At 44.4% G+C, this 23,982-nt stretch overlaps 1 protein-coding gene across 4 annotated transcripts in view; it reads left to right on the forward strand.

Annotated features, from left to right (window-relative positions):
- The window catches only part of DENND1A (DENN domain containing 1A), a 2,718,319-nt gene that overhangs the window by 2,324,033 nt on the left and 370,304 nt on the right, over positions 1-23,982 (forward strand). The window lies entirely within an intron of this gene.

Consider the following 23,982-nt stretch of genomic DNA (forward strand, 5'->3'; position numbering starts at 1 on the left):
TCTATGGCGCGTACCTCCCAAATAATCCAGATCAATAGATATTATTGTCACCTATATCTACTCCAAAAGTATAGTGTATCTGCCCAGTACATAAATCACAAAAGAAACATCTCAAATTTAAATCCTTTTAATGGTGTCATACCTTTGTGGAAAATCCTCAATAATCCTGGGGGCTACCACAATCTCCTTAGTGTCTCCCGTGTTTATTTGATGTCAGTTTTGCACACTAAGGAGACTGCTCTAGTCTTCCTCAGCCCCCCCCCCCGACAAGTATCAGCACAGCAAATACACAAGGTTAATTGACCAAAGAAATTACAAAAAGTCAAAAGTATCATTCATTGGACATAACTAAGTATAGCTTAGGTTAATAGATGCAAACAAGAGAACATTTCCTCGTGATGAGCCAGATGGTAGTGGTGAAACACGTATAGAGGATTTTCTTGAAGATTAGTGAGGATTTTTTCGGAAGTTATGATACCATTATGAGGATTTCAATTTGAGATATTTCTATTAGATTTTTTCACCAAAGGAAAGAATGATTGCAAGTAAATTTACCTTTCTAAGTTATGATCTTATTAGATTTCACAAGAAACCACATTAAAACAAGTGAAGATTTTGTCATAAAGCTGCCCTGGATCAAAAATCAGATATGTCAATTTGCCACATAAAGCAATTAAGTATGTAGTTGCAATATGTCTTCTTTTGAATCCTATTGAATAAAACATATTTTCTTATGATGCCAGTGATGTCCGCAGGATAGCCCGGGGGATTTTAGACAATGATGGGAACCTACTTACAGAGGCCCATGCCACTAGACATGCTTTCAGCATTTACTATGAGAAGTTGTATTGGGCACAAAAGATGAGGAGTTTATTGCTTTTATGTCGGATCTGACTACCAAATGGCTAATGAAAAAGCAGCAGGATCTCCTTGAGGGTGGACAGACCAAATGTGAAATTGAGGGTCACATAGACTGAATGAAAACTGGGGAAACCCCTGGACCAAACAGGCAGCAAGACATAGTGGAAGAAGCTGAAGAGGAAGAAGATGGTAATGGATAAACTGAATAAGGTTACTGACAGTGAAGGACATAAGCCCTCCCCGACATGAGATAAGACACTGTTCAAAGTAATTCCACAAGGAAAATAAATGGTTACATCTCTGTGAATCCTACAGAGTGACATCTCTAATAATGTTATAAATGGAAAGAGCAAGATACCTGCACATATCCTGGCAAGACTCAAATGGTTTTATTCCATGACCTTCCACAAGTTTAAAATAAAGAGGGTGCATGGGTCTGGCTGATGAAATTGATGGCCTGCTCAGTATTATATCTCTTGATTTCCATAAAGTTTGACTCATTGAAGTGGAGTTACCGGTTTGAAGTTATGGAGCAGATCGGTTTCGGTCCAGAATATGGGTGGGTGTGGCATCTGTTCTCTAGATCTGGTGTCTCAAGAGGTTAAACACTTTCAATAGCATCTCCACCCTCATCTTTTTAAATTCTCTTAAAACCCATCAGACTGGCCCTTCAAGAACCTGCCCTGCCCATTGCTTCAACAGGTACATTGGATGGCTTTCCCCACTGTGAAGGGTCAGAAGCAGAACAAGGACTCTGATTTTCCATTTTAGTGTAGTTTTATTTAACAAAAAGGTGCAAACTACTAGCTTTCCCTAAACTATGGGTGTTCCCTACCTAACAAACTATCTAAAGTGCTTGTCAGTCATTGGTGCAAAGTCTTAAATTACATTCAGTCCACTGTCCAAAGCTAACATATTCTGACCCTACCACTATTATACTAACCAAGGGACAGGAGAACAACTCCCTTCTCCTGCTGTATGGGTTTTTCCCCAAGCTCAGTTCAATATGAACCTCATGAATATCTTTTTGCCACCACTCTTATCAAGTTATAAAGTTCAGATACTGCGCTCTTCCAGGCCCCAATCTGTTCTTTTGCTTGTTTTTACTTCTTTCTCTTTTGTTGTTCTTCTCTTTCTTATATCCTTTTCCTCTCATAGGATATCTGAACGGTTCTCTCTTCATTATCACAAACGTTCTTGCAGTCTCTTATTATTATTAACCTTTCGTCTTGTTCAACACAAGGTGTAAAGTCTCAACCTTCTTTCTCTCTTCCTGTTAGTTGCTTCTTCTAGACTGGGACGAGTATGAGCATTCTAGTAATGATTGTCACTCCTTGTCACTAAACCTAATCCCTCTCTTTTGTCCCCCTCCCGGTCTCCCGTTTCCCCCAGTACCTGTGTTGCATAGGGGTAACGCCACGAGGGCCTTATGTGGATTGGGACCTCCTTCTCTTGTGTCAGAATGGATTCCCTTGTTAGCAACGGATTGAATTGCTGCTTTGTTGCTCTTTCCTTCGTTCTCCAACAGCTATTCCTGCATGGTATTGGCGCTGTTTATAAACTAGTAGGTCCATCGAATCTCGCCTGCGGCGCAGCACCATTTTTCCTCCTTTCGGGGCCAGGGCGCCTCTCGGTACATCCTCTTTTACCTTTCTCAGTCGCTTCCTCTTTCCAACGCGATGCATTGGTGACTTGCAGTTGTGTTCTCTGGCACTCGGTACACTCTCTCTTCAGTTCAGGTTTCAGAGCATCTTCTCCTGCCCAAAACATCGCTTTGTTGCTTTTACCAGATTCTCCTCCTCGCATTGGACGCTGTGCATCCAAGACACACTCAACTGGGTAGTGCCAGCTTATTCAAAATGTGCATCTCTTTCACTCTCTAGTGCCCCACCTTCTCGTTTTATAATGTTCTTCTGGGGTTTCCCTTGTATTATGTGCAAGTCCTTCTTTTCTTTCAGATTCTCATTCAATATGGTTATACTGATCTTCTTTGTCTCAGTTTCCTTTAAGCTTTACTTGGTTGACAATAACAAACTTTTATTTGTTCTTCATGTCTTCCTTCATAGGATCTTGTTGAAGAGGGTGTAGTGATCTTAAGTGTAGGTAGTTTGTCACTGGAAGAGGAGTCCTTGTCACCAAAGGGGAAGTCTCTCCCGGTGAGGTTCTGCTTGCCTCTACACCTAGGGAGGGTGTTGCGTAGCAGGCTCACCTCCCAAGCATCACAAGGGAAGGCTCCCTCTTGGGGCCAAGTGACAGAATCTCACGATTCGTCACACCACCCTTGTATACAAGCTCTAAGTTTTCAGTGAAGGAACTTCTGTTCTTACAGGTGTCGCCTTTGTTTGCTTTGTGTATATCACGTTTGTTGCCGTCCCTAAGAAAGGCATAAAATAAGCGGTGTTCGATAGCAATGTGCTATGCAATTCTGTAGGTTTGATAATTAAATTGACAATTCTGTAGCAACGTTAGTTATTTAAGTTACCCTGTTCAATTAAAGCACTGCTCACCCAGAATTCCTCTCTGGATCTGAAGGCTCTAGCCACCCTCTACTCTGTTCACTACAAGTGCAAAGGGCCTAATGGGGGAGAGAGAGAGAGTGCAATAGTAATCATCTCCTTCACTCCTAAGTGCCAAAGACCTGAGTGGCAGTGTTAGGCAAGATCGTATTTCTTTTTCAAACAATTGAAAACCAGAAGTAATCTGGTTGATACTTTTATTAAGCTAACTATATCCTCTTTGGAAAAAGACTATGGGCCTCATTACACAGATGGCGGTAGGGATTTACTGGTACCGGTAAAATACCGGTACCGGTAAATCCCTACCGCCTTACTACGAGGTCCCTTTGCGGGTGGGGGATTTAACGCCTGCTTTTTGCAGGCGTTAAGATCCAACCCGCTAAGGGACCTCGGAGCTAATTACGGCACCGCAAAATTGCGGTGCTGTAATTAGCGCCTTCCCCATTCCAATAGAGCCCTATGGGGCAGAAATAGGAATGGGGAAGGGCAATGGCGGAAGGGGGATTTACCGCCCCTCCAACCTTGGAATGGGGTGTTAAATCCCCTTTCCGCCAAGGCGGTGCCGGTATTTTACCGGCATGAGCCATGGCGCTAATAGCGCCATGGCTCACCGCCTACCGTGTAATGAGGCCCTATGTGTAACTTTATTAAAAACAGTCATGCAATCACATTCCTAACAATGTAAGTTGTTGCATAACTACAGTATTGCTTCTGTAACACATTGCATTGTCTCCATGGTTTACAGTAAAGTTTAGGTTAGTGTATCTAAATCTCAATGTCAACTATATTTCTTTTTTGTTGGGGAAGATGCATCACATTTGATGAGTGAACACTATTGAAAATGTACATGATCACACAGCCAATTGCTTTTAATGGCAAATCTTGTTCTGTGACTTGTTTTTTGCATTTATCTGTGCAACTGGTGCTCAATGCATGAACGGTTTTATACAAGTTACCCTGAAAGTGGGATGGCAGCAAACTACAATATTCCACATAGTTTGACCAGGTCTCTGCCTGATATGCCATCTTCTCTGCTTAGCCTCCTACTTACTTTCCTCTTACATAATGAATACATAAGGCTAACTAGATTTTTACACAAAAGAATGATCAATAGTTCCATACAGACTGTGCATTGACACATTTACTGCAATACGACACACCGTAGTTAGCCCTCCGAGCTCACTTTGCTCTACGATTATGATTATGATTGCATTATAAAGTCGCTCCTGTGGAAGAGAGCTGGCCAAACTGTTTCAGAGACTTTTTATCATGTCTATCTATTTATTTGTGTCCCCTCATGCAGGTAAGCTTTTACATTTTAATGACACTCAGCCAAAGCTCCCCAAGTCCACTTGCATAGTCAAGTAGAATTTTATGACGGGCAAGTACCATTTGCAGGGGAAGTTTGAAACATTGATGTAACTTTTACTTTCTTGCAGTAAATGTCAAATACCTTTCAGCGCGCAAGTGGGTTTGTGGTGACATGCACGATTTCACAGAAAGCGCATTTACATCTTTTGTCACCAGTTGCTATGGGTAGAGTGCATTTCTTTTAGGTTGAGTAGGTAATATAAATTATTTAACCTGCCGGTCCAGTGGAATTTTAAGGAATTTACAGGGCCTGATTCGTCGCACTAATATCTTACTTCAGCGGTAAACACACATGCTGTATTGATGCTCATTTTATGTTTTGGATGCAAATTACTTCTGGTGACTTTAAAAATATTAGTGCAACATTGCTAATCAAATGGGTGTGTTTGCTAATCAAGATACATTTAATTAGCAAACTCTGCTAATCAATTTTTGAAAACTAATATATGCCTTGCTAAGTACTTGCACAAACAATGTGAGGTCAATAGCCAGACTGACGGATCACACATAGGGCTGACTTCCATAGTTGGCAGATCCATACTGCAGCGATCCTAGAGGGTCACAGCCGGCAGGTGCCTCCTGTCCCATCAGCCTACCCCTAATGGATTCTTTCCTCACACTGATGTCATGTCCCGTACGGTGCGCGCAGAGATGTTACAGAGCCAGAGTATGCCCCTTGCGTGGGGAAACGTTTCCGTAGAAAAGCTACACTGGGGGATACATTTTCTAGATGAGGAATCCATAGGAGTAACATCCATCATAAAGAACATTGCTGGAGGGGAGTCGTTTGTTCTACACACCTCCTCAATATCCATAGCAGGATATTCTGTGATGCCCTACTTTAGAGCCCATCCGGGTGTCTCTTCTGGCACTGGCTTCCCCTAGATCGCACAGACAGTTTGCCAAGGCACCACAACAATTCCTCCACTCCGAGTTCTGTGCCCGGTTCTGGGTGGGCTAAACTGGCCTTCTGGCAATATCATCCCTCTGTTGAATTATGTTATGGAATGGTCAGGCTCTGGCATTCAGTATGCTCTATCAGCTTCTGGCTGCCAGTGTTTGGGGAGGGGGCTTTCAGGCACAGGACAAGTCCTCGGACACTCTCAGTTCCAACCAGTGTGGCCGGGACACCCCACAACCCCTCGATATTCCCATCCAATCAGCAGGATGCTCCCAGCCCTTCTGCTCCAGAGTGGTTGCAACACTGCCAACCTCCCACCACTGCTACGGTGATATAGTAAGTACATGTGTCCACATTATACCGGTGGCTAGGGGCACCTTAGGAAGCCTTGGTGAGGGAATCTAGGCTGGCCCTGCTGGAGTCCTCTGTCTCCATACCACTCTGATGCCCCCGTTAATCCACAGGTGTCTGTGCGATTCAACTCCAGCGTGCATTTTTGGTGCAGTGAGCAGCTGCTGTGTCGTCAGCCACCTGCACAATCTGAAGTCAGCCAGGCCACCCTGTGACAGAAAGCCACTGGAGCCCTTCTACACTGTTAAATGCTGTCCTCTGGGAGGGGGCAGAGGTGCCGGCCCTTTCACACTTAGACTGTCCTCCCCCTGGCAACACTGATGACACCCACTGCTTGCACCCCTTTGTCTCCTGCTCTGATTCAACGCTCCCCTTACCTGCATTACTTCCCACATGGCGAAAGGGGTCTTGTGGAGCTGCCAAGCAGGCATTGGCAGAGACGCAAGCTGTCTTCGTTCTGCCTCCCCCCTAATAATAATAATAATAATTTGGCACTTATATAGCGCTACGAACCCTCAGGTATCTGAGCGCTTCTTATTATTACCCACGGTGTGTGGTGCTCATTTATCGACCTCGGAAGGATGAAAGGCTGAGTTTGGCCCTGCCGGGATTCGAACCTGCGTTAACAGGCTGATGCCAAAGCGAGCGTTCTACTCTGTTCTTGCCTGGAGACTGTTACCACCTCCTCAGGTCCGGGGATCCCAAAGCCATGCTATGGCGGGCACATTTTACACCTTGTAGCCAGAGGGGAAACGACTACAGACAGCAGAGCGCTAGGCTCGAGGGTCTGTCACCTTACTGATCCCTTCAAGTTGGGATGCGTTGTCCACACTTTTGTCATGCTGGATTTTTGTGGCTATTTTCAGTGGTGCAGCCTGGATAACGCAGGAAAGTTAGGGGATCCAGGGAGGCCTGTGTCTACATCGGTCAGCAGCAAGCCATAGCTGCTGTTCTTGATTAATTAATTGGTGAATCGGCAACTATGCTCCAGTTCAAGCTGTATTCCTGTGAGTTTCACATCATCTGACCTTCCTAACTTCTTTGTTGTATCCCTGGGTCTGCGATTCCGTCTATTATCTTCCCTTGCTATGAGGGAGGACAAAATGTGTTTTCCCTATACATACCCCCAGAAGACTCCCTATGCATACCCCCAGAAGACTCCCTATGCATACCTCCAGAAGACTCTGTATGCATACCTCCAGAAGACTCTGTATGCATACCCCCAGAAGACTCCCTATGCATACCTCCAGTAGACTTCCTATGCATACCCCCAGAAGACTCCCTGTGCATACCCCCATAAGACTCCCTGTGCATACCCCCAGAAGACTGCCTGTGCATAGAAGACTCCCTATGCATACCTGCAGAAGACTCCCTATGCATACCCCCAGAAGACTCCCTATGCATACCCCCAGAAGACTCCCTATGAATACCTCCAGAAGACTCCCTATGAATACCTCCAGAAGACTCCCTATTCATACCCCAGAAGACTCCCTATGAATACCTCCAGAAGACTCCCTGTACATACCACCAGTAGACTCCCTGTGCATACCCCCAGTAGACTCCCTATGCATACCACCAGTAGAGTCCCTTTACATACCCCCAGAAGACTCCCTTTGCATACCCCCAGAAGACTCCCTTTGCATACCCCCAGAAGACTCCCTTTGCATACCCCCAGAAGACTCACTATGCATACCTCCAGAAGACTCCCTATGCATACCCCCAGTAGACTCACTATGCATACCTCCAGAAGACTCCCTGTGCATACCCCCATAAGACTACAAAGGCAAAAGGCTCTTATTGTGTCTCACATTCTTTTAGTTCCGTCATTACTCAATATTTCTATATTCCCCCTTTCCATCATGCCCTCTTCTCTCTGTTTTTTACATTCCAAAATGAGTAGAAGTGTTTACCTTCTCTAGAAATGTGTTGAGACACAGTGCGCCACTGAGTAACAGCCCTGTGTTGCTAAGTATTCTTAGCCGGTCATGGGCTGATCTTAAATTGATATTTTTTTTTCAAGCCATGGGGGACTTTTTCCTTCTAAGCTGTGGAGATGTAGCAGATTAAGTGACAAAGTTTCCACGGCGTGAGCTTAGCTATGTACAAGAATAAAAGCCGCTATCTGAAGAAAAAAAACAAGTGAGATTCAGTAAATTCGCAGCATTGGGCTCAAAATGCCTGTTCCTAATTAGCTATTCAGTGTTCGATGCAAGTGTGCTGCGGTTGCCAGCTTCTGGAGAGCTGCTAATCTATTTCCAGTGGCTCTGGAAGCAGGAGTAGTACTCCATGAAGTTCAGATCCATCATTTATCGAACCACACTGCCGTGTTTCCCTTTTCCACATCTCTTAATGCTTTCGGGGAAATGTTATTACCCTCGAAGGATGCTCGCGCTTCAGATAGGGCTCTTCATATTTAATTTGATGTTGCATGAGCTATTCATTACATAACTGATTATTGAAACGTTGCCACTGAACCCCGATGCCAGACTCCTGCTTCCCTTTGGAAAGCCACTGTCAGCATCTTGGTCAAACCATTGCCATCCATGTCTGCCAATGAAGAAAGCGTAGATAACTCTGATATATCAGCACTCCTAGAAAATAGGTGGGTCTTGCACACATTTCTGTCTATTTGCATTCTCAAGTAGTATGCCATCACCGAATAACAGTGGGGCATGTTTTTTAGTTGTTACCAACCCTCCTGATTAATACTAGACATAGGAAAAATACTATGTGTACTATGGGTCAGGTGGGATACTTTATTTTTTTTTAAAACATGCTTTCTACCACTTTCGTGACTTTCTTGGACTCACTCGAGTCACTAGAGCATGTTTCTATTGTTTTGAGACCCTCCCCGGCTGCACAAAGATCACATGCCATATCTAGCTTTGATTGTTGTGGTCCTTAACCCTACCAACAGTTTGAGGGGTTCCTGTTCTTCAGGGAAGATGCGAATATTAAAATATGCACAGTTGTGGGAGCCTCTCTACTGAGAACGAACATGGTTCGAATAACCTCTTCTGTGAAATGTATTCCACTCAGGAGGGTACACACACACATTTTAGCTCACTACACCCTTCAGAGATGAGAAATATCCATTTACATATCTGCCTGGTCTCACTACAGGGGCACTTACACCAGCACTGAAATGCAAAGCCTTTTTCACTAGACCCACTGACTACCCACCTATCCTTGGAAAAAAATGTTTTTAAAATAAACGTGCTCCTGACGTGCCGGCAGCACATACAGAAGGAGACCGCCTGACTTCCTGTCCCTGCCGCCTGATTAGCTGCCCCCCCTCCCCTTAGCCACTCATTGATTGGCTGGGACTGGGACAGGAGCACTTCTTGATGCAGCTATGCAGAAGCGGCTGGTGAATTTAGGGTAAGTCAAGTGAACCTTGTAAAGCGCTCCACGACCCTATGGATAAGGCCAGCCCTGAACAACAATTCTAGTAAAAGTAAGTGCTGCCTGCTGTCATCTCTTTCACTTCCCTCACAGTCCCTCTAGTACACCTCGCCACAGCACAATTAAAAAAAAAGACTGGCCTGTCACTGCCCCCTTCCAAGCGCCACGTTCCTCTTTTCCCTGTCCCAGTCCCCCGGCCCGCTTTATCCCAAAAACACTGGGGCTGTCCTGCACCCCCAAGAGCCACCATACCATTTTCTCTGCCTGATTCCCAAAACACCAGTACTGTCCCTCACCCTCCACCCCACCGACCATCATCGTCTTTCTCTTGTTCTCTGGTTCTTTTGTTTTTTGTTTTGTTCTTTTGGTGTTCGAACCTTTGGTGGTAGCAAAAACCACCAAAGACCTTTTTGTACGTGGGACCGTTTAGATACGGTCAAAATGTACAATACCAGTTCTCTACCCCAGCCTCCCTCCCCATCAAAAAAAAAACACTGGTGCTATCTCTATCTTCCCCCACAGAGCCACAGTCCCCTTTTCCAAATAAACCCCACAATGTTGCTGTTTCCTGGCCCCTCTAGCCCAACACCTCCATTCCCTCCTTCCTCCCTTCCCCCTTTATCTCCTTCCATCGACCTCCCACCATGCAGCCATTATTTGGCTCAGCTCGTGTTAGACCACTGGAGCCAGGCCAGACCCCCTGCCTCGTCCCTGCCCCTAAATTCTCTGTCTCTTCCTGTCTCTAATGCGATTGGCTGTTACCACTCTGAAGGTGCCATGTAAGGTTGGACGTATCATCATATGGGTTTAGATGGATGATGCACTGGCGATAATCCGATTATGCACAAGTTAAGGAATACCTTTTGTAACTGGGCCACTACATAGAAACCAAAATTAAGTTTGACAACATATTTGTAATGCTTTTTTAATTTATTTTTGTATAGCGCCCCTTAGGGAATTAGGGAGAGTCTCTACACTATCAGTTTTGTGGCCAGGAGACGGGCACCCAACTCAATATAAATAGATCTAATGTGCATCTACCTACCAAGAATTGGGGGGCTGAAAGGGACCACATATTTCGTAATCAGTGAACCAAGGAACGAATCAAGAATGCCCCAAAGCGATGATGAACCTGCCAATCTGTGTTCTGGTGGGCAGTGTTAAAAAAGAATGAACATGTGCACAACTAAACAAAGGGTAAATTAATTCATATGAACTTAAAGGTGCTGTGGGCCCTCGCCCTGCTGGCTACCTCATCAGGGCAGTGCAGTGCGGGCTGGCACAATTTCAGACTTGCTAGAGCCCCCCCCCATCCCTTATAGCGCTCTCCTAGCGGTAGGTCATCATTCCCTGCTGGGGAATATCTGGATCAACAATGGGGGCTGTTCTGACGTATAACGTTTTCTGGGGACTACTGTTTGACTTGAGTAGGCCTAGGTCATTTCTATTATGTCAAGATAGATACAGAAACACTTTGAATGTGAAAATGCATCAAAACAAGTTTCAGACACAAATGAATTTTAAACAATCAGCTTTTTAAATTTATTTTTGCTGCTGGATGCATTTAATAATCATGCATCAATAGTTTTTCTGGGTGAAATAAGTCTTTGTTGAAAAAAACACAATCGGAAAGTACAAAAAGTTCATTCACAAGAACAGAGTTTGTAAGGAGGTTATTTTTATTCTTAACTTTTCCTCAAGCAACTGTTTATAGCAAGATAAATTGCAAAATAAGAAAGTGTTTTGAAAGAAACACTGTGAAACCACCACCTATAGTGATAAGTGATAAGCATGTAGTCCATACATAACAACCAAGACAAAAGTAATGAATGAGAAAACTCTTGGTTATTGTAGCCAGGCTAGAGGGTGACCTAACAAGTGGTCGACGTCTAGATATTGATCAAAGAAGATGTTTAGACCAGAAGGATTATGGAGGTGCTGGTCGGTAAGACGTTTCGGCTAGGTGCCTTCATCTTGGGCCTGGGATAGGTCTCCCTAAAAAAATAGAGACAGGGGGACTCTTTTAGTGACTGAATTGAAAGTTTAAAAAAACCTTTTGTTTTGTTAAAAAAAACACAAGACATAATATTTCCATAAAAATGGTACACCACTATGAAATCAGGGACAAGGGAAACTTGGGACTGACCTTAGGGGCTGCAGAACTCCCTGGAACTGGAAATACAGTGAATCGTATAAAATGGTTTAGGCTTCTGGCAACCGGCTGTGAATGGCTGCAAGAATCAAAGAACAAATAGTTCTAGGTAAGGATACTGATAGTGACGGTCAATGACAGAAAAGAATGACCCAAGTGTACAAGAAATAGCATGGGCTCACCTTGCTAGGTTGAAACTGTGTGGTGAAACGCAGGAAATGCGCAGGGTACTGGTAAAGTGGCGACTGTTCACAAGGACATGGAGCTAGCACGTAATGGTGGCTGGATTGGTCTTATTTATCCATATTGCCTTTAGTTGTCCTGTGAAAAAACACAACAAAATGTGTGCGCCCGTTAACTGAAATGGTGATTTAGCGGTTTGATGGTGGGGATTGGGACTGAAATGAGTGGTCGAGTGGGGAAAAGTATTTACCTGGAAGTCGGAATCCCGGGCTAACTGTGCCGGTAAAGTGACGGCTGTTCACAAGGACATGGAACCAGCACGTAATGGTGGCTAGATGGGTCCCGGGTTTGCTGCAAGCTGGCGTATGTGGTCGCGTTTGTATATTGCGACTAGAGGGCTCCGTTGCAGCTGGGGAACTGAAGAGCCGGGCTGTGCACGGCTGTGTTGTGTGCGCATGCGCGCCGGGATTAGTGTGTGTTTTACTACATGTCGAGTGCGCATGTGCAGGCCCGCTATTAGATAGCGTTACTACAAGGTGATGACTGTGCGAGTCACTAGTCTCATGCCCTTGTCCCCAACGTTGCGGAATGACAAGTACATCAAAGTTGTACTGTAATAACTCGTATTGCAATGTTTTGTGTAATAAAATGCAAACCTGTGTGAACTGTATAGAGGTCAGTTGCAGACTTCTGCAATATGTACAGAGAAGGAAAAAAAGGTTTGGAACTGTAGGTGTGTGTTATCGAGCAGAAAAATGCTGGTTTAGTACTCTGAATGCTCTGGTAAATGAAATGCAGTTCCTAAGAGATGACTGCACTAAATGCTCCTAAGCTACAAAAGTGTAAGGCTAAAGGGAAGATTAGTAGGGGGACTTGTTATGGGCCCTCAATGGTGGGATCTTCCAATACCATGAGAGATGGAGGTCTCACAGGAAGGGGAGACAGCCGCTTTGTATGAAGATATGTAATTATCTGCTGAAGTATGTGGGGTCTATCTCGTTTAGCCCGGTAGTAGTGCTTTTCAATTTAAAAATCCACCATGCTTCTTTGTGGTTGAGTGAGTTGGTGGCATTACTCGTGTTTGGTACTGAATCTGCTATCCACCAGAGGATATCGTCTGGACCATGATGGTTTTCAATATAATGTTGTACCATTGGGGCAGTGGCAGATTTACATCGGATTCGAGATCTATGTTCTCATATCCTTTTGGGGATTTGCCTAGTTGTTTGGCCAACGTAACGTAAACCACAAGGACATTCAATGATGTAAATTGCATTTGCCGTTTTGCAATTTGTGAACTGTCTGAGTTCCCAATCTTTTTCGCCGATCCTAAATGAAGACATTTTTCTGGTAAAGCGACATACTGTGCAGGTGCCACAGGGGTGATGACCTCTTATTTCTCGCATATTCCAGAGCGTTGATCTTTGTGATTTCTTCTCCAGTCTTGCGTGTGATAGCATGTCCTTCAAATTCTTGGATCGTTTGAGTGCCATTCTTGGTGTTTTCTCTTCTGGCAGGCTTAATTGTACCAGGGGCCAGAATTTTTTCAAAATCCCTTTAAGCTTGGTTGTGTCAGGGCCGAAAGTGGAGACAAATGTGATGGTATCCTCTTGGTCCGGGTTTTTCATTTTGGGGGTTAATAAACTTTCCCTGGGCGTATATTTTGCTCTTTTAATGGTCCGACTTACGAGTTTTCTGGGATATCCTCTTTCATGTAGTTTATGCTTGAGTTTTATTGCATGTTCTTGAAAATTACTCATTTCAGTGCAATTTCGCCTTAGTCTCAGGAATTGGCCATATGGGAGGTTATCCCTTAGGTTCCTTGGGTGATGGCTTGTGTAATGAAGTAGGGTGTTTCTCTCAGTCTCCTTTGTGAAGGGGTCGCATTGCAGTTTGCCATTCTTGGCTAAGATGGTCAGATCCAAAAAATTGATGGCACTTTTGCTGTTTTGCATTGTGAATTTTATCTCTTGGGTCTGGATATTGATCCACTCAAAACATGAGGTAAGGCTGTTTTCATCCCCGTTCCAAATAAGGATGACATCATCAATGTACCTAAACCAAGAGGAGATTTTGTCCTGAAACGGGTTAGAATTGTCTATGACATATTGCCTCTCAAATTCTGCCATAAAAATTATTGCCAGACTCGGGGCAAATGCAGCTCCCATTGACGTTCCACTTGTTTGGAGATAGTATTCGTTATCAAATGTAAAGAAGTTGTTGGTTAGTGCAAGTTCAAGTAGTTCCACTATAAAGTTAGTGGGAACTCTTGTCTGGGTCATGTAGTGGGTAAAATGTTGTTGGATGCACTCCACCGCTGCTTCTTGTGGAATGTTGGTGTAAAGGCTAACTACGTCCATGGTGACTAGGAGTTCTTGCTCGCTGTTAAATTGGCGTCCTTCAAATTTGGAGATAGTAGACATGGTATCTCTGAGGTACGTGGGTGTTTTCTGGCTAAGGGGTTTCAAAAAGTAGTCTATGAATTTGCAGATAGGCTCAAGAATTGACCCACAACCTGACACAATTGGTCTGCCTGGAGGGTTTTGGCTATTTTTATGAAGTTTCGGTAGAGCATAGAAAGCTGTTATTCTGTTTTCTGAAGTGTTCAGGAAAGTTTCTTCCCGCTCTGTGATCCACTCATGCTCAAGTGCAAATCTAGTTGTTTCCTGGATTTTGTGTTTTATGGCGGCTGAGGGGTCTTTACTTAGTTTTTTGTAGTTACCTTCTTCATTTAGTAAATACATCACCATTTCTTTGTATTGTGTTATATTCTGAATCACGATACCACCTCCTTTGTCGGCTGTTTTTATAATCAAGTTTTTGTTTTTGGCTAAGCTAATTAAAGCCTTGTGTTCACCTGTGGTCAAGTTCTGTCTTAACTGCCGTTGATTTGTTTGTAGTTTCCTTATTTCTTTTGTAATACATTTTTCAAATGTAACCAAGGAGCTGGGTACTTTGTTTTCCGTAGGATTAAATGTGGATTTTATTCTTAGTCCGGTGTCATTTTGTTCTGGGTGAAGGTCTTTATCCCTGAAGTATACTTTCCTTCTGATACTTCTGAAAAGGTTGGATAGTTCAAAGTCCAGTTTGAACCAATCAGTATGTTCAGTAGGTACAAACGATAATCCTTTGGTGAGGATAGAGATTTCTTCTTTCGAAAGCACATGTCCTGATAGGTTGAATATTGGTATTTCAGTTAGAACCTGCAATTGGTTCTCCTTCTCTGATTGCGTGGTCCCCACTGTGTGTAGTTGAAGAACTGCATTGCCTGTGGGTGCTGATGTGGCCCCCAGTATGCGCCTCTGGGGGCCATTTGCCGTAAAAAAGGCATCTGATTTGGAGGTTGATATTGTCCTTGTTGTCTATTTTTGTTCCTGTTTTGACTTGAATCTGCTGATGAGGAGTCAGAACTTGAAGTGTCTGAAAAAGAGACCCATTTGCGTCTATTTCTGGTTGCCGAGGTCTGGTTAGCCAGTCTTTCCTTTTCCTTCTTGTCCTTATATTATGCTGAGAAATAGGGATAAATTAGTTCTATTTTGAAATTGCTTATGTCCTTTGCTAATTTTTTATGTTTTTTCTCCAATGTGGTGGCAGTAAATTGATCAAATACTTTGTTAATTTCTTTCAATTTATCTCTGGCGTTGGACAGACTGTTGTCATTAAGGAATTTTGTTTCCTCTTCCTTGAGGTCTTGTTGTATTTTAGTATGGATGCGTTGAGCTGTTGTTATAGTCAAGGCCATTAGATCCCTGCTGCATTTTGTTGAGATTTTACTGAAACCGAGCATATATTCCTTGTCCTCCAGGAATAATGCTGGTTCATTTCTGACCAGCAGACCCATTGGTACAAGGTTTACTCTGAGGTATTCCCTGAGGAAATGTGCATGTACTTCCGTGCGGAAGCATTTTTTCTTTAGATTTAATAAAACGTCTCCTGAGGCTGTGGAAGCAATATGTTGCTGTGCTCCTGCCAAGTTGAAGAGGGATGGCCCCTCTATAATGTTGTCTATTTCTTCTTCTGTGAAAGATAGCATTTGATTCATTATGTTAACGTGGGAGGTGTGTGCCCTGGGGGACCAGATCCCTTGTATTCCCTTGTTGGGTGTAAATGTGTAAAAGTCTAAACAATGAGACAGAAATGCTACAGTACAAAAACAATTTAAAATATTCCCTATTATAGCATGGTGCTATATCTCAATACTGGTAACTGGAGGGATGGCCCGACTACGGCAGAACATTGGGCTCGAAATTCTAGATCAACAATGGGGGCTGTTCTGACGTATAACGTTTTCTGGGGACTACTGTTTGACTTGAGTAGGCCTAGGTCATTTCTATTATGTCAAGATAGATACAGAAACACTTCGAATGTGAAAATGCATCAAAACAAGTTTCAGACACAAATGAATTTTAAACAATCAGCTTTTTAAATTTATTTTTGCTGCTGGATGCATTTAATAATCATGCATCAATAGTTTTTCTGGGTGAAATAAGTCTTTGTTGAAAAAAACACAATCGGAAAGTACAAAAAGTTCATTCACAAGAACAGAGTTTGTAAGGAGGTTAATTATTATTCTTAACTTTTCCTCAAGCAACTGTTTATAGAAAGATAAATTGCAAAATAAGAAAGTGTTTTGAAAGAAACACTGTGAAACCACCACCTATAGTGATAAGTGATAAGTGATAAGCATGTAGTCCATACATAACAACCAAGACAAAAGTAATGAATGAGAAAACTCTTGGTTATTGTAGCCAGGCTAGAGGGTGACCTAACAAGTGGTCGACGTCTAGATATTGATCAAAGAAGATGTTTAGACCAGAAGGATTATGGAGGTGCTGGTCGGTAAGACGTTTCGGCTAGGTGCCTTCATCTTGGGCCTGGGATAGGTCTCCCTAAAAAAATAGAGACAGGGGGACTCTTTTAGTGACTGAATTGAAAGTTTAAAAAAACCTTTTGTTTTGTTAAAAAAAACACAAGACATAATATTTCCATAAAAATGGTACACCACTATGAAATCAGGGACAAGGGAAACTTGGGACTGACCTTAGGGGCTGCAGAACTCCCTGGAACTGGAAACAGTGAATCGTATAAAATGGTTTAGGCTTCTGGCAACCGGCTGTGAATGGCTGCAAGAATCAAGGAACAAATAGTTCTAGGTAAGGATACTGATAGTGACGGTCAATGACAGAAAAGAATGACCCAAGTGTACAAGAAATAGCATGGGCTCACCTTGCTAGGTTGCAACTGTGTGGTGAAACGCAGGAAATGCGCAGGGTACCGGTAAAGTGGCGACTGTTCACAAGGACATGGAGCCAGCACGTTATGGTGGCTGGATTGGTCTTATTTATCCATATTGCCTTTAGTTGTCCTGTGAAAAAACACAACAAAATGTGTGCGCCCGTTAACTGAAATGGTGATTTAGCGGTTTGATGGTGGGGATTGGGACTGAAATGAGTGGTTGAGTGGGGAAAAGTATTTACCTGGAAGTCGGAATCCCGGGCTAACTGTGCCGGTAAAGTGACGGCTGTTCACAAGGACATGGAACCAGCACGTAATGGTGGCTAGATGGGTCCCGGGTTCACTGCAAGCTGGCGTATGTGGTCGCGTTTGTATATTGCGACTAGAGGGCTCCGTTGCAGCTGGGGAACTGAAGAGCCGGGCTGTGCACGGCTGTGTTGTGTGCGCATGCGCACCGGGATTAGTGTGTGTTTTACTACATGTCGATTGCGCATGTGCAGGCCCGCTATTAGATAGCGTTACTACAAGGTGCATGACTGTGCGAGTCACTAGTCTCATGCCCTTGTCCCCAACGTTGCGGAATGACAAGTACGTCAAAGTTGTACTGTAATAACTCGTATTGCAATGTTTTGTGTAATAAAATGCAAACCTGTGTGAACTGTATAGAGGTCAGTTGCAGACTTCTGCAATATGTACAGAGAAGGAAAAAAAGGTTTGGAACTGTAGGTGTGTGTTATCGAGCAGAAAAATGCTGGTTTAGTACTCTGAATGCTCCGGTAAATAAAATGCAGTTCCTAAGAGATGACTGCACTAAATGCTCCTAAGCTACAAAAGTGTAAGGCTAAAGGGAAGATTAGTAGGGGGACTTGTTATAGGCCCTCAATAGTGGGATCTTCCAATACCATGAGAGATGGAGGTCTCACAGGAAGGGGAGACAGCCGCTTTGTATGAAGATATGTAATTATCTGCTGAAGTATGTGGGGTCTATCTCGTTTAGCCCGGTAGTAGTGCTTTTCAATTTAAAAATCCACCATGCTTCTTTGTGGTTGAGTGAGTTGGTGGCATTACTCGTGTTTGGTACTGAATCTGCTATCCACCAGAGGATATCGTCTGGGAATATCTGGCCACAGCACTGGCCCCCTACGATGAAAGCTTTATCATTGAAGTAGGGTCAGAGTATTGGAGCCCAAGTGTTGCCATCGCCGGCTACAGGAAGTCAGTAGATGTAACCCTCTGCCACTCAGCCCATGGCCTAACTAAGGGGAAACATGAAAAGACATTATACAAACAGGCTGCGGCTGGCCTGAATATGACCAGGGGGGCTAGATTTGTTACCAGAAATTGCTGCACTCAATCATCCAGGAGAATCTTGGGTGGGATTCTGTAAAGGATAATGAAACTGTTATCAGATGTGAAGGAGATCTTCTTAAACTGGTGGTTTACCTGGCACCACCACCACCACTGCTGCTGCTCTGGCTCAAGTTGATGGTGGTCAGGCAACCAACTGTTTCAGGATCGGTGGACCTGGAGTTTATCAGGTTGCCTACCTTTTTGGTGGCTTCAGGTAGACCTGATTGATTGGCTTTCGAGCCTTCCATATATAACGCAAGCCCGTTCCCCACCATGTGACTCTGCAAGGCCGAGATATTGAGGAAACCCTCAAGGTTCTCTCTACTTGCTCTCCTATTCCGCCTGTCTGTACTCCCCTTTACTCTCCCTCTTCCTACCCTCCAGCACCTGGTTGCCCTTCAACCATCTCTCTCTCTCTCTCTCTCTCTCTCTCTCTCTCTCTCTCTCTCTCTCTCTCTCTCTCTCTCTCTCTCTCTAGTCTTCACCTCCTTGTTGCTTTGCCACTTCCTTCTTTGATGAGATCATTTTCGTCTTTCTCTTGCTCGTTCTACTGCACTTCTTTCTCTTTTTACTACCTCTTCTTTTCTCTATTTCTGTTTCCTGTTCACCTTTTTTCTTCTGTACCATCTACTGCTTTCTTCTCTCTTGTCTGCCCAAATTCCCTACCACCTCCTATCTGTGAGCTCCTTATCTTAACACGTGGGGGTAGCAGACAGCTAAGGGTCCAGTTGGACCTACCACTACCCGATGTTCATCCCTGAGGTTGGAAGAGGTGGGATCTGTAATGAATGAACAGTATTCTTCCCTTCTCACCAAGAGAGAGCTGCACCCTCCCTGGGGGTCTGGGCAAGTGGGTCTACACTGGGACTGACTTCCCTTTCCTGGACAAGAACTCCTTTTCCTGTGTGGCAGTCACTATATCAGGCACACTATCAGGATATATGGGACTGCCTACTGGGAAGAAGAATGCAACTCCCTTATATGTGGCTCTAGGCAATGCTGAAGCAAAACCATTAGAGAACGCAAAAGAAGAGGCCCCTTTAAGAATCTTACACTTTACTGAGACGAGTAGAGGAGAGGAGGAGGGAGAGAGTATTGGATGCTGGGGAAGCCCCCTGACGTGATCACACCAAGAAGGGTCAGAGTCGAGACTAGCCGTGTAGCCCGCGACTTTTGGAAAGGCAAGGAACGCCGACGGGAGACTGTTGATCAAGACACCGGGGAAACCTCTGCCTGAGAAAGAATAGGTGTCCACGACCTGGTGCTGGCATGACCACGAGCAAAGTTTAGTGGGCAAAGCACCCGCACAACTATGCCGACACCATCACTTCTGGGAGCGAGCTGAGCTCCCTGTCATACACGTCCAAAGAAGACAGCACCCTGAGGGGAAGCCGGGATCAGAATGCCTGAGAATGCAGAGTGAGAAGAAAAGAGTACCGAGATGAATACCAAACGAGTGCCACGCCATGCAAGGTTCCCATACTCACCTGAAGGTACCGGGGAACACAGGAAAAGCGGGATGCAGCCGAGTAAGAACCACATGAAGAGTACAACTCGCACCAGTCATAAAGACAAGTCAAGAGGAAAGCAATTATTAAATTACCAATGTGAAATGTGTGTAGAGCTAATAACCAGAAACCTTGTGAGGGCTATAAAGTGCATGAATAGTGTAACTCGTCCTAGTCCCAGAGAAGAGAGACAAAAACTAAAGTTGTTTAACTGGCAATATGGAGAGCTCGTAGAGCGAATACCAAATAAACACAAGAGGACAATAGAGAGAGACTGGAGACAAATACCCTGGGAGAAAGGGATTGCGGTCTCATAAGCCAAGAGAGAAAAACTGGGCAAAACACGACCCAAAGCCGTGTCTTAAGAAATATGGTATTGTAGTACCAACAGAGTATGAGAATAGAAGAGTAAGCACTAGAGAAAGATCCCAGGAGAGAGACATTATAAAAGGGCATAAAGTCCCATGTACTCTAATCAAGGTGAATTGAGGGACTATAAAACAAGAGACAAGAATGTGCACCAGTATTTAAAGACTCTGTGGCTACAACATAGCCTTAAAGAAAGCACATATCTCAGGAGTGTTGTCCAAGAATTAAGAGCTCATCCAGGCTTATTGAAGAAGACTATTAAATGAGGAAACCCGTGAAACAGAGACATTTCATCTGGAGACTATTGAAGAAATCACCAACCCAAGAAAATAAGGATCTTCTCTTGGATGAGTCCAAGTTGTTTATCTTAACGGTAGGGTCAGGTAGAGTTTGGTTTTGACTGAGGACATTTTGTCTTAGGACTTCCTGATGACTCACAAGCACCCTTAGTCCTTCAAGATAGGTAGGGTGAACCATTTAGTGATAGGGAAAGTGAGGGCTTGTCTATATAATTTCATCAAAGACACTAAAATGTCCTTAAAGTGTCAGACTCCTTCTGCTGACCCGCCACAGATCCCACCAGCCCCCTATGAACCATGAGACGTATTTATTTATAAAAAATGTTTATAGAGCGCAAACAAGGTGCCAGTGCGTATAAGCCCTGTCCAAGCTACATATAAAATCAGATGGACAATACAGATAAAAAATATACAACAGACCACAACCGAAAATCGGACTAGATCCTATAATATCATAAAAAATCCTGAAAACTAAATAGCAAAAAAAGGAACAAATTAAATTAGTTAACATTAAGAATTCCCTAGCCAAGATTTCAATTGTTTCCTACATTTGAGGTAATCTGGAATCTTTTGTAAGTCGGAGGGAAGTTTGTTCCAATGAAATTCTGCCGCACGTGAAAAAGAACATTTAGATGAGAAGGTGCAGAGAAACTTGGACCCTTCAAGTCGCAGTAAATCATGACTGCGAAGACAGCTTGAGTCAGCCAAAATGTTTAATTTATTTGCCAGGTAGGATGGGGTTTTAAAATGAACTGCCTTATCGGTAATGCACAGCAATTTAAATACAATTTGACCATTTAGCAGAAGCCAATGCAAGGGCGCTAAAATTGGATTAATGGGATTAAATCTCCTTTAGGGCTGCCAAGGTACTTTGAGGAAGACCAATAAAAAGTGAATTACCAAAATCAGTTCTAGATCTAACCAGTGATTGTACTAAAATTCTAAAATGGGCACCAGATAAAAATGGCTTCACGGATTACAAGGCTAAGGTAAAAATGTGCAGATTTGACAATCATATTTACATGGGGGACAAAAGATAGCCTGGAATCAAGCATAACGCCAAGCTATTAACCAATGGCACAGAGCTCGACGGGTGCTCCAAAGAGCTTTGCATTCCCCAACCATTTAGAAACAGCAGGAGAATGCTTTGAATGGGAAAATAATAAAAATTATGTTATACTAGAATTTAACTTTAAAAAAAACAGGTAACTGTGATGAATCACCGGATTCTGTCACTTCTCCCCATGGGGGTGCCTTTCCCTGTGAGTCTAGGGAGCTTAGCCCGCTATGAAATTCCCTCCCCGGTGGTAGAGGCAAGCAGGACCTCACTCGAGGAGACTCCCCCTCTGGGGACAAGGACTTCCCTTCTGGGATGGAACACCCTAAACCAAATCTTATGAAAGATCCTTCAGTGCCAGCTTTTGAAGGAAAAGATGAAAAGTCAATCAAAGTTTGCTGTTGTCAATCAAACACAGTACTGACATCTACATTAGAAAACCCATATAGTACTGGGACGGCGAAACACAATGGAGGAATACAGAGCATGAGTCTGATAGAGAGAACAGACATTAACAGTCCACCGGGGAAGCCCTCTAGCTACGTCATAAAACTAAGAGGAGACTCCAAAAGGATAACTCTGGAAGTTCAAAACGCTTATTAGACCTCTGTGGATGAGAGACTGGATGTGCAGCATCCTAAGCTGGAGAGGTGTGTAGCCGGGGAGGCATATACCTACCGTGAGGACGAGTGGTAGATGCAGGAAGCCGTAGAGAACCCAAGGCGTCCCAAGGCCAAGGAAGCTGGAGGTGTGACCTCCACTGAGACGCAGTGGGCCCGGAGGTCCAATCACAACACTGACACCTCCTATGCTGAAAAGCAGAAAAAGAGAATGAAAAAGGAATGGAAGAGCCGTGTGCAACAACGCTTAAGAGGAGAGAAGTCAACCTGACAAGAGGAGGCCCCCATCCAGTGTGAATCCAGGTGATGTTGCCCTTGCAATATCAATGCAACTGGGAGAACCGGGAGGGCAACCTATAAACATTACTGCAACACCCATACTCATCCTACTGAAGAGACAACCTTAAAAGTGCTTGAAGGAATTAATAATCATTACTGGAAAACACATACTAGTCCCAGTAAGAAGATATTAAGAGAACCTGGTAGTAATCGCTACCGGAACGTGCCTACTCATCCCAGTGGGAACAAGATATTCAGATTATCTGAAGCTAAAGAGAATTATTCTTGGAATGCTCATACTCACCCCAGTGAAAATAGTACATAAAAATATGGCAGGGACTGAGAATCAATACTGGAACCCTCAGAGTTATTCTAGACCAGATAAAGGTTTGACAATCAATAAAGAAGAAAATATATATATATAGATTTCTGAGGCTTGTGGAATCTGCTTAGATCACATGCTGTGCATAGGCCGACATCTAGTGGAAGCTGCGGAGTATTACAGTTTGTTTTTCGAAACTCGAAAATGGGCGTCGACACAGGCGTGCCAGTAATACTATCCCTAGTGTGACGTCCACTGTACCCAAGATCCCTCACGCGTCTAGGATCCTCAGATTGTTTTTTTCCGCCATACTGGTCGGAAGCATCTTGCGGAGTTCCCTGGCCTTAGCCATACTTTTGCTAATTATTGAAGTTTAAAATTATTTATTGACATCCTTCCCCACCCCAACGTCGACCCTCGACACTCGACGACGGCTGGAGAAGACATCGACCGTCGGCTGCTGCACGACGGATCTGGGCCTCGGAAGGCCACTGGCCTCGGCCCGGGCATAGTAGGCCGCTGGCCTCGGCCCTGCAAGTAGGGAGAGTGGGGGGTGGTACATACTCTTCACTCTTGGTATATAGGTACACCTTATATATTTCCTACACTTACCAGCCCGCTGCCTCAAGGTGCGTATGGAGGGTACCCCTTTCCAATTCTGCCCCAAGTGCAACCGCAAATACCCTTGGGTCGACAGGCACGCCACGTGCAATCTCTGCTTGCCGAGGGACCACCCCGAAGCGAACTGCAGAGCGTGTAGTAGGTTTAAGCCTAAGACACTTAAGGACCGTTCGACAAAGCGTTGGGCCCACCACGCCAGGCAGGCGGCCATGGCAGCGGAGGGCGCCTTCAGCGATGGCAGCGACGCCGTACTTTCGGACGGCGAGGGCATTACGGCGTCGAAAGACTGCCGAGCGCAGGTCCCCGACCTCGGAAGGTTGTCCGGCAGGGCGGCTATGGGGAAGACCCCCGGCGACGCAAGCGCTACACACCCTACACACACTAAGCACACTAAGTCCAACCGAACCTCGACGACGTCGACTTCTCGGAAAGAGGCACAGATAGAACGGTCCGACTCAGTGTCCTCTGGGCGCTCTCGATCGAGATCGCCTCATGACGCAAGGCAATCATCCACTCTTGCCAAGAGTGCCTCGCTCCCTAGATTAACGGAAGTTCGATCGTCGGAAGACGAAGACGACTTCC

This window comes from Ambystoma mexicanum, chromosome 8 (assembly GCF_040938575.1).
Source record: "Ambystoma mexicanum isolate Mex_15411 chromosome 8, UKY_AmexF1_1, whole genome shotgun sequence".
Classification (NCBI taxonomy): domain Eukaryota; kingdom Metazoa; phylum Chordata; class Amphibia; order Caudata; family Ambystomatidae; genus Ambystoma; species Ambystoma mexicanum.